Consider the following 8871-nt stretch of genomic DNA (forward strand, 5'->3'; position numbering starts at 1 on the left):
TGCTTCCTGCTCGAAGCTGCCGGCCCCTGAGGCCACTGGTGCCTCCCAGGCTCATACCACAGCTGTTGGGGGAACAGATGAACAAGTGGGTGACCGAGGGAGTACGCAGGGGTGTGTGCGTGTGCGTGAGCGGGCCTCCCTCACCTTTGCTACAGCTGCCCCGGGACCAGCACCGCGTGTGATGCCTGGGAGTGCGCTCATGTGACACTTCCATGTCAGCAGGGAGGGGGACCAGCCCCCAGGCCACTGTCTCTGGAACGGCAGACCCAACCCAGGATGTAGGCTGACCTCAGAGACCCACGGAGGCACAGCTAAGGCCTGGGAGGGAGGCCAAGAGTGGGCTCCAGCTGTCCTGTGGCCCTAGGTGGGCAGCCCTGCCCCTGCCCACTGGCTGCCTTGCAGGGTTTAATTTGCGGGAAGACTGGCACCCCTTGGGCCACCTTTGCTCTTTTGTCCTGTAGCAGGAACGCCAGGAGCCGCAGAGCCCTGGGTCTCCTCTAACCCTAAGCCTGCCTCAGGTCTGCATGAGGTCCAGACTCAGGGGTCCTCGGACAGGAAGGGGCCTGCCCTGGTCCTCAGGGGGATGCCCCCTCTGGCCACTCCCAGGTAGAGAGGGCAGAGCAGGTTCTGCAGGGCAGGGCCACCAACCACAGCCACTGAGCTGATCCAGTGCCCAGAGGGGAGGCCAAGAGCTCAGTGGGTTTAAGGGTCACCCCTGCCGAGCAGCCCAGACCCCCAGGCTCCCTGCACTCCTGGGTCTGCAGCCCCACCCACCAGATCCACCAGACCCAGCGACTACTCCTTCCCACCACAGCACCCATGGGTGCGAAGCTGCCCTGGGGGTCCCCATCCCCATGGCCCCAGCCACCAACACTCCTAGTGACCTTCAGGATCTCAGCCCAGGATCTCGTGTCTGGCAGGTGGATCCTTGTCTGTTGCCTTTGTCCCCAGGAGCAGGGACCAGGAAGGGATAGAGGGTGGCGGCAGGGCCTCTGGCCTCTGGCCTCACGGGCAGCACCTGGGTGCTGTGATCCCTGGAAGGGGGCGTCGACCTGGCACAGATGCAGGGATGGACACCGAGGGGGTCCAGCTGAGGCTCTTGCCCTCCGCTTCCCACCATCTAGTCTCAGGAACCTCCTGGAGCTGCAGGAAGGAGACACGCCCCCCCACCCCACCGGGGTGCACAGCGCTCAGACCCAGAAGCGCAAACAAAGGAATGTCTCCTCCAGCATGTGGGGTGGCCCTTCCACGCAGACCATCCAGAGCAGGTGTCACCAGGCCCAGGGAAGCGCTGGGCCCAAGGAAGGGGCTCCTGCACATCCTGGTGTGCTCTTACCATGTCTCCTCTGCATGTGTACATGTGTGGCCCTTAATAACCAAGGGGCCTGGACCCGAAGGAGGTGAGGACGCGATACCACCACCTGCGGGGCTTGTGGGGCCAAGAGCATGTTCAGACCAGAGGCGGGTGTCCCCGGATTCCCTGGAGCCCCTAAGCCCCAGGAAGCGAGCATGCAGTGAAGGGACTGGGGTACATGCGCATGTGTGCTTGTGGGTGTGCAGACATGGACACACGGGTCTCAACCTGCAGGTGCAGCTGGAGCTCCAGGGGATGGGCATCAGGTCAGGGTACACCTGCCAGGCCTCGGCTGCCCCCTCATCTCCTTCCTCTTGGCTCCTGAGGAGGCCAAGAAAACAATTCTCCCTTCCCTGGGGTCTGCAGGGCTTACTAAAGGCAGGCCTCCGTGGACACCCCCCCTCTTGGCCCCCCAGGGCACCCACCCACTCGTCCCAGCCTTGCATCACCCTTCCGCTCCTTCTGTCACCAAACACAAGTATTGAGCAACTCCATGTGCCCACACCGTCCTTGGCGTCAGGCAAGACATGGACAATGAACAATGAAACCTATCAGAACCAAATAAAAGAAAAATTATTTAAACGGCTGTGGAAAGAACAGGGGAGAACTGGTGGTTGAGGGTGAGTCAGGGGCTACCTCATCGCAAAGGTAACATTTGTGTGAGTAACTGAGGGAGGGGTGGTCCATCTGCCCACCATCCATCCACCTACCCACCTCCATCCAACCACTGGTCCCTCCATCCACATATCCATCCATCTGTCTGTCTGTCCATCTGTCCATCCATCCATCCATCTCCCCACCCATCATGCTTCATGTATCTGTGTATCCATCCATCCAAGTATCCGTCCATCCATCTGTCCATCTACTCACGTACCCATCTCCATCCATCCATCCATCTGTCCATCCAGCTGTTTGTCCACCTGTCCATCCATCCATCTCCCCACCCATCATGGTTCATGCATCTGTGTATCCAACCATCCATCCATCCATCCATCCATCCATCCATCCATCCATCCACTTTCTCACTAACCCTTCAGTGCATCCACTCTCCAACCGCCATCCACCCATCCATCCATCTGCCCATCCCTCCAGCCATCTACCCGCCCACCGTGTATCCACTCCTTCCTCTGGCCACCCACTCACCATTTGCTACCTCCCCTTGGGCACCTGGACTCACAGACACAAATGAGTCAGCCTCAGCCCTCAGGGTGCTCACCTGCCCTGCCAGTGAGGATGGCTCTGTCACAGGCTCTGGGTAGCCAGGGCGGGTGGGGGGTGGGGTGAGGAGGGGCTGAGGGGGGGCACTGTGCACAGCCTGTGAGGTTCCCATGTGGCTCCTTTCTCTCCTCAGTCTGTGTATCTCAGACAAAATCACGATCCCCCATAGGTGAGGCCTGGCCTTCTGCTCATCTGGTTTCCCCCACACTGTAGCCAAGCAGGGCTGGGAACTCAGTAGGCACCCAATAAATACCAGCATGTTGGCTGACTCATCCCTGACTCTTCCTCCTTTGTTCACCACATTTTGCTCTGGGCTGCGACATCCTGGCCTCCCTGCCAGCCCGTGGCCTGACCTGCACACCTGCCCTCTCCGAGTCCACTCTTGGCCGAGGCCCAGGCTGGCTCTGGCTCTGAGACTGGCCCAGAGGGCCTGCCTGTTGGCTGAAGTGCCAAGCCAGCAGCACCAGCCAAGTGGACAGGACCGAGGCCAGGACACTACCCCATGGCCTTGAAGGGTTGGGGACAGACCACCCAGTCCAGGTCTCCTGCCCTCCATTCTCCACGTGGCCAGGGGCACCCACCTGTGTGTCCAGCCGGGAAGGGCCTGATAGTGTATCAGATGCTCCCCGAGTGCAGCCACCTGCTGCCCCAGCACGGTCAGTGAGGCCAGGTAGAGTGGGCATGGGCCACTCTCCTGGGTGGGTGCCCTGTGAGGGCCAGGTCTTGGTCATCAGAAGTGGGGCATGTCAGGCCCCCGGCAGTGCTGGGCAGCCATGTGCCTCCCAGGGCCCCACCTGCTTAGAGAGCCCCTGACTTCACCCTACTAGCTCCCACAGGAAAGTGAAGGATTAGGGTGCCTGTCTGAGGGGGCATATTTTGGGGGGGTGATTTCACCAAAGGGCACCAGACCACACATCCTTAAAACAGCTGGACAGGCCGGCTAACATAGAGTCGGGTCTTGATTTTGCAAGCAGTTGGTCCAAATTCCCAGCAAAGGTATTACCAGGTGGCCCTGCCAGCTGGGAGCTGACCTCACATCCCAAACCGACTTCGCCTCGAGGGACTGCATCCGGGGCTCCTGTGGGGGTGCCCTGCCAGGCTCCAGCTGCCTTGGACCCTCATCACCAGGACTTTGGATTCTCAGGGCTGGTCCCTAGGTCATTCGTGTGGAAGGAGAGTGAGACTCACAGGCTGGCAGGGGGACAGGAGGGGACCCAAGGGTTCCTGCGGCATGGCCACGACACCCTTCTGAAGCTGAACCCCCAGGTGCAAAGCCAGTGCCAGTGGCCCGGCAAGCAGCGAGCATGTGGAGAGGCTGCCTGTGGGTGGTAGCTGTCTGGGAACTCCCCGAACTGGAGCAGTGATGTCAGATGACCTAACCTCTCAGACCAGAAGAAACACTGGGGGAGCTCCCCACTCGCCCACGGGATGCCGGGCAGGACTCTGTGTCCTGGGCAGGGAGGGCCGAGTGCGGGTGTGTGGTCCGCAGGTGGGACCCTGCCAGCAGGTGACTCCTGGCCCCATCTCTGTCCTGGGCTGGCTTCTCTGTTGAGCATCTTTCCTCCTATTCCCCCTTCTTAGGGGTGCGGGCAGGGTCTCTCTAGTCCCTGTCTGGTCATGAAAGGGCTTGTGCGGGTACACATGCACATGTATGTGCCACGCATGCACATAGGTGTGATACATGCCTCCCCGGGTGCACCATAACATGCGTGCACACTCACGCACATGAATATGCACAGCACCCAGACCAGTGCTTTGGAAAGGAGCGGGGTGGTGAGTGGAGGGGAAAGGGCAGGGGGCTGTGCGGGGCTGGCAGGTCCAGCTCAGTCTGCCCGCTGGGCTGGGAGCCCCACCAGGGCGAGGCCTCCTGCGCCCCAAGCTGGGCACAATTAGAGCCAGTCAACTCTGCGGAGCAACACTCATGGAGCCCCTGAGCGGGAGAGACATGGTCAACTCCGAGCGGAGGGACTCCCAGCCTTTGGCCTGGTACGCTGCCCAAACTGGGGATCTCCGTTTCCCCGCGTGGGAGGAATGCCGATCCCGGGCCCTGCCTAGCACCCCCGCCTGCGCGTCTGTGTCTGCTCTGGGAGCCGGGGGCGACTCTGCGTCCAGCCGCTGGAGGCCACTGCTCGGGTGCCATCCTGGACAATGGGCACTGGCAGGCCAGCATCTGGAGCAGAGGGGCCACCAGAGCCCCCATGGGCCAGCAGGGAGCACAGTGTGTGCATGGGGCTGGGGCAGCACAGTCGAGCTCCGCAGGGCTGTGGTCCTGCCCCCAAGGACCCCTTCAACAGACTTGTGAACTTGAGGAAGAGGAACTGGTGGCACCTGCCTCCTCAAACCCCCCTCCAGGGGCTTAGGCATCTATCCATTCCGTACTGAGCACCTACTGCATGCAGCTACTTCTCACAGTGGCTGAGGAGGGCCCTGGGAGAGTCTCTGTGTGGACGCTCCCCTTGGACCCTCCCTGGGGGTCACCCTCAGTAGCCTGCCCTCTCCCTCCTCTGGCTCCCTCTGTTTTCTGCCCCCCTCTCTCCTCGCCCACTCCAACCCCCAGGAGAGCACTATCCCTGCCTGAACAGCATGCCGGGCTGAACAGCATTCAGGGCATGCAGCCGGTGCTCAGCGAGGACGGGGGAGTGTGGGGGTGCCGAATCAGAAGTCCTGCCAAAGAAGGTAGCCAGGCAGGAGCCTCTGGTGCCACACCCCTGGCCCATAGACCTCGTGGCAGCCCCATACCCTGTGACCAGCCTCAGTTTACCCAAATGTTGACAGCCCTCCGGCCCCAGGGAAGGAATGTGGGGTGGGTTGCAGGATGCGGAGGCCACAGAGGGAAGCTGAGTGTGGGCCTCAGCCTGGGGAGGGGGCTGTGGGCGTGGGCGGGAGGGGCATTCCAGAGGGGGCCTGGTAAGCTGGTACTTCCTGCTCCGGAGGGCTGGCCCTGGCCTCACCCTGACTCTGGGTCTTTCCTTACCTGAGCCCAGTGCGTCCCAGCCCCATTCGCTATGCCTGCACGCCCAGCTCCGCCCCACTGCCCCAGCTCCCACCCACCAGCCCAGGTCCTGGGTCCTTCCCTCAGGCAGCCACCAGCTCCTCAGAGCTTGCAGGGAGCTCTCAGCAGCACCCCCCGCCCCTGGACCCCGACCAGCTTCCTATGCACCCCAGAGTCCCCCTGCCACAGCCCAGGGCCCCCAGAGTGGAAACCTGTGTGGCTCAGGACTCCCTGAGTGCCCCTCACTTTCTCCCCCCACCTCGGCCTCTGAAAAGCCTCCCCAGGTGCTTGAGTGGTGACCTGTTAAAATTTTAAAAATAAGGAGACATATAAAAAAGTAAAGTTGGTCATGTTGTGACCTCAGTCAGAGGCCAGCTCAACAATGGCCAATTCAGAGGCAGTTGGGTCTAATCTCTGCCCGGACTCCCCACCCCACCCGGCTGACTGCTTCAAAGCGATTCCCGACATCACACAACCCACAACAGCAGGAGGAAGTAGTGCAGTGCACACCTCCAGCACCTGTGCTGCTTCCCCCTGAAGACCAGTGCCAACGGGGCGGGCAGGAGCCAGGCCACCGGCCCTTCCAGACCCACTTTCAGAATAATGAGCCCTAGCAACCAGCAAAAGGTCAAGAGGATTCTCTGTGGCATCGTCATGAATGAATGGTTTTTTTAAGATATGGGATGTCTTTTACTGCATGGTTCTTTCCCCTGCTCTGGTCGTCCTTCTGTGGGTGGGCCCTTCCTGAAACTTTCTGGTGGACGGAGAGTAATTTTGTTTTCAGATAAAAGAGCCCAGTGCTTTACTCCCGAGTTCCTGATTCAAATTTAAGGATTGCTCCGTACTTCCCTGGTTTCATCCTTCCATGTCTCTCATGCTCAAAATCTTCGCTCCTAAGGGGTCTAACATCATGTACGCAATCCCAGAGTAACAACACGGAGGTTGTTAGTGACAACGCGGTTCCTTGGGATCCTTGGTCCTAGGAACACTGGCGGTTCCTTGGGATCCTTGGTCCTAGGAACGCCGGCGAAGATGCTGACTGCAGGCGACCTTGTGTGGCTGTGCCTGAGCACGGGGCAGCTCCCAGAGGGATATTCTTGTTGTCTGTGGTGTTTTCTGAGGAGAGGAGCACAGCATGTGTCACTTCCTTTTTTCCCCCAGGTCTTTGGGTCGTTCCTGGAAGTGGAACTAACCCGAAGGGTCTACTGGGCCATTTGCTAAGTGCACCCGGGGACCCTGCCGCTGGCAATGCCGAAGCACCGTCCCCACCCCCCTCCCCAGGGGCCTCGCCTGCGGGACCTGCGGGATGTGTGGCCGTGGCCGTCAAATGTCTGGATGCCCTCCAATCAGATAGGGGGGCAATGGTATCGGCCTGTACTTTTAATTTGCATTTTTCGCGTTAGCAGTGACGTCGCTCACTTTTTCATAAGTGCAAAGATCACAAGCTCCCCTAAGCTGTGAACTCTCGCGTCCTAGGCCGCCTGCCATTGCCTATCTGATTTTCAATGTCTTGAACAAGCCGGTGCTGTTAATCCTTTACCTGCCAGGTAAGTTGTAAAGACTCTTTCCGGGGGCCCATTGGTCTTTTTGACTTTGCTAATTTCAGCTATTGTCTTGATTTCAAGCGCAGTAGGATGCAAGTTCCCTCCCGGCCTTCAGGTGGTTGCGGAATTCCCCAAGACTGTCTTACAGAATCCATGTGACCCCACCTGGACTTTTACATCTAAGCCTTCCAAACCCATTCCTGTGTGTGCATGTGAGGTGGACCCACACTTTTTGTTCTCTTTTCTTTCCTTCCTCCACAGCTCTCCGATTGTCCCAACACCACCCACTAACAGATCATCTTCCCCCTTCGGGTTGGGATGTGGATGTGCAGACTGGGCTCGTTCCAGGTGCATTCATTCAGAAAGTATTGAGTGAATGCCAGCGGTGGGCCCCGCCTGTCCCCTGGGGCCCTGTGGACGCAGACTCTTGCTGGCTGCCTGCCGGTTTGTGGATTTGTGGATTTGTAGCCGCACTGCTGTGCTTCCCAGAAAGGTTCCCTGGCCTCAGGGGCCCTGGAGTCTCCCCAGTTCCCTGGAGCAGTCTGGGACCCACTGCGTTCCTTTTTCTGCAAATACCAACAGGTGGCTGTGTGTGGGCACCATCCCAGGTGTGGGGAGTGAAGGGCCAGAATTTCACTCTATCCAATGGAAGCTGGTTTTCTCATGGTTGAGGGGTACATGAAATAAATCAGCCTGGGGTGCTCAGTGAAGACCTGGGAAGTGTCTGGTAAGTGACCTGTCCCTCGAATGATGGCCGGGCGGTTATCCCTCTGCCCCGGTCAATGTCCCGAAAGAGGCTGTTTATTCAGCACCCCCAACTCCTGCACCCCAGCATGCAGGGAACCAAATGCCAGCCCAGTAAATGACCAGAGGCAGTGTGCAAGACCTCGCAAACCTGATCCCATCCCACCTCTATACTCCCTGCCCCTGGCATCCAGGGAAATCCCTGGGGTGCAGCGTCAAGCCCAGGGCAGAGCTCGAGGAGGACAAGACATCCATTCTGCATGTCCCCAGGACCTCAAAAACACCTTGCCATGACCTGCCCAGCAATCAAACCCTGCCGACACCCCCGACCGGCCACCTCCAGTAGGCCCCACATCGCCCACGAGCAGGGCTCCTATGGCTGTCCCTGACCAACAATGGCCCAGGTTTGCCCCCCGGGGCGGATGGCCCCTAGTGGGCACTGACCAAACCGCATTTTTCTCCACCCACAGTGGGCGGGCAACCCCCACTCCTCCAACACGCTGGAGGAGGAGCTAACACGCTGCCCTCCTGGTGTCAAGAGGGTCAGTCTGTGGGTGCCCTAGGGTGCTGCCTTCTCCCCATTATCCCCAGCCTCTCTCCGGTGAAGTGGGTTACGGTGCCCTACCCTGCTCTCCTGCCCGGGGCAGGGTGGTTTGCAGCAGCTGCACCTGTGCCCCTGGCCTTCCTCCTTGGCTCAGCTGGGGGCTCCTGAGTAGCAGGTGGGCGTGGGGGGGCGGGGCGCGCACGTGGGCGCACACCCGGCAGAGCAGAGGCGCGGAAGGCGCGGGGCGGGGCGGGGGGGAGCAAGCAGAGGCGAAAGGGCGGGAGCAGCAGGTGGGCGCAGGCCCGCGGGCTAGGGCGCCCGGAGCGCCGGTTGGTCCGGGCGGGGCGTCTGGCCAGGGGCGGGGCGCGCCATCCCCGGGGACCGGCCCGCGGCCACCACCCCCTCCGGCCCCGCCCCCACGCCCCGGCTGGCAGCGCCGGCCGCCCGCACTGCGCCCCCGGCGCCTGCTCTCGCC

The sequence above is a fragment of the Nyctereutes procyonoides genome, unplaced genomic scaffold, assembly GCF_905146905.1.
Source record: "Nyctereutes procyonoides isolate TBG_1078 unplaced genomic scaffold, NYPRO_anot_genome, whole genome shotgun sequence".
NCBI classification, from domain to species: domain Eukaryota; kingdom Metazoa; phylum Chordata; class Mammalia; order Carnivora; family Canidae; genus Nyctereutes; species Nyctereutes procyonoides.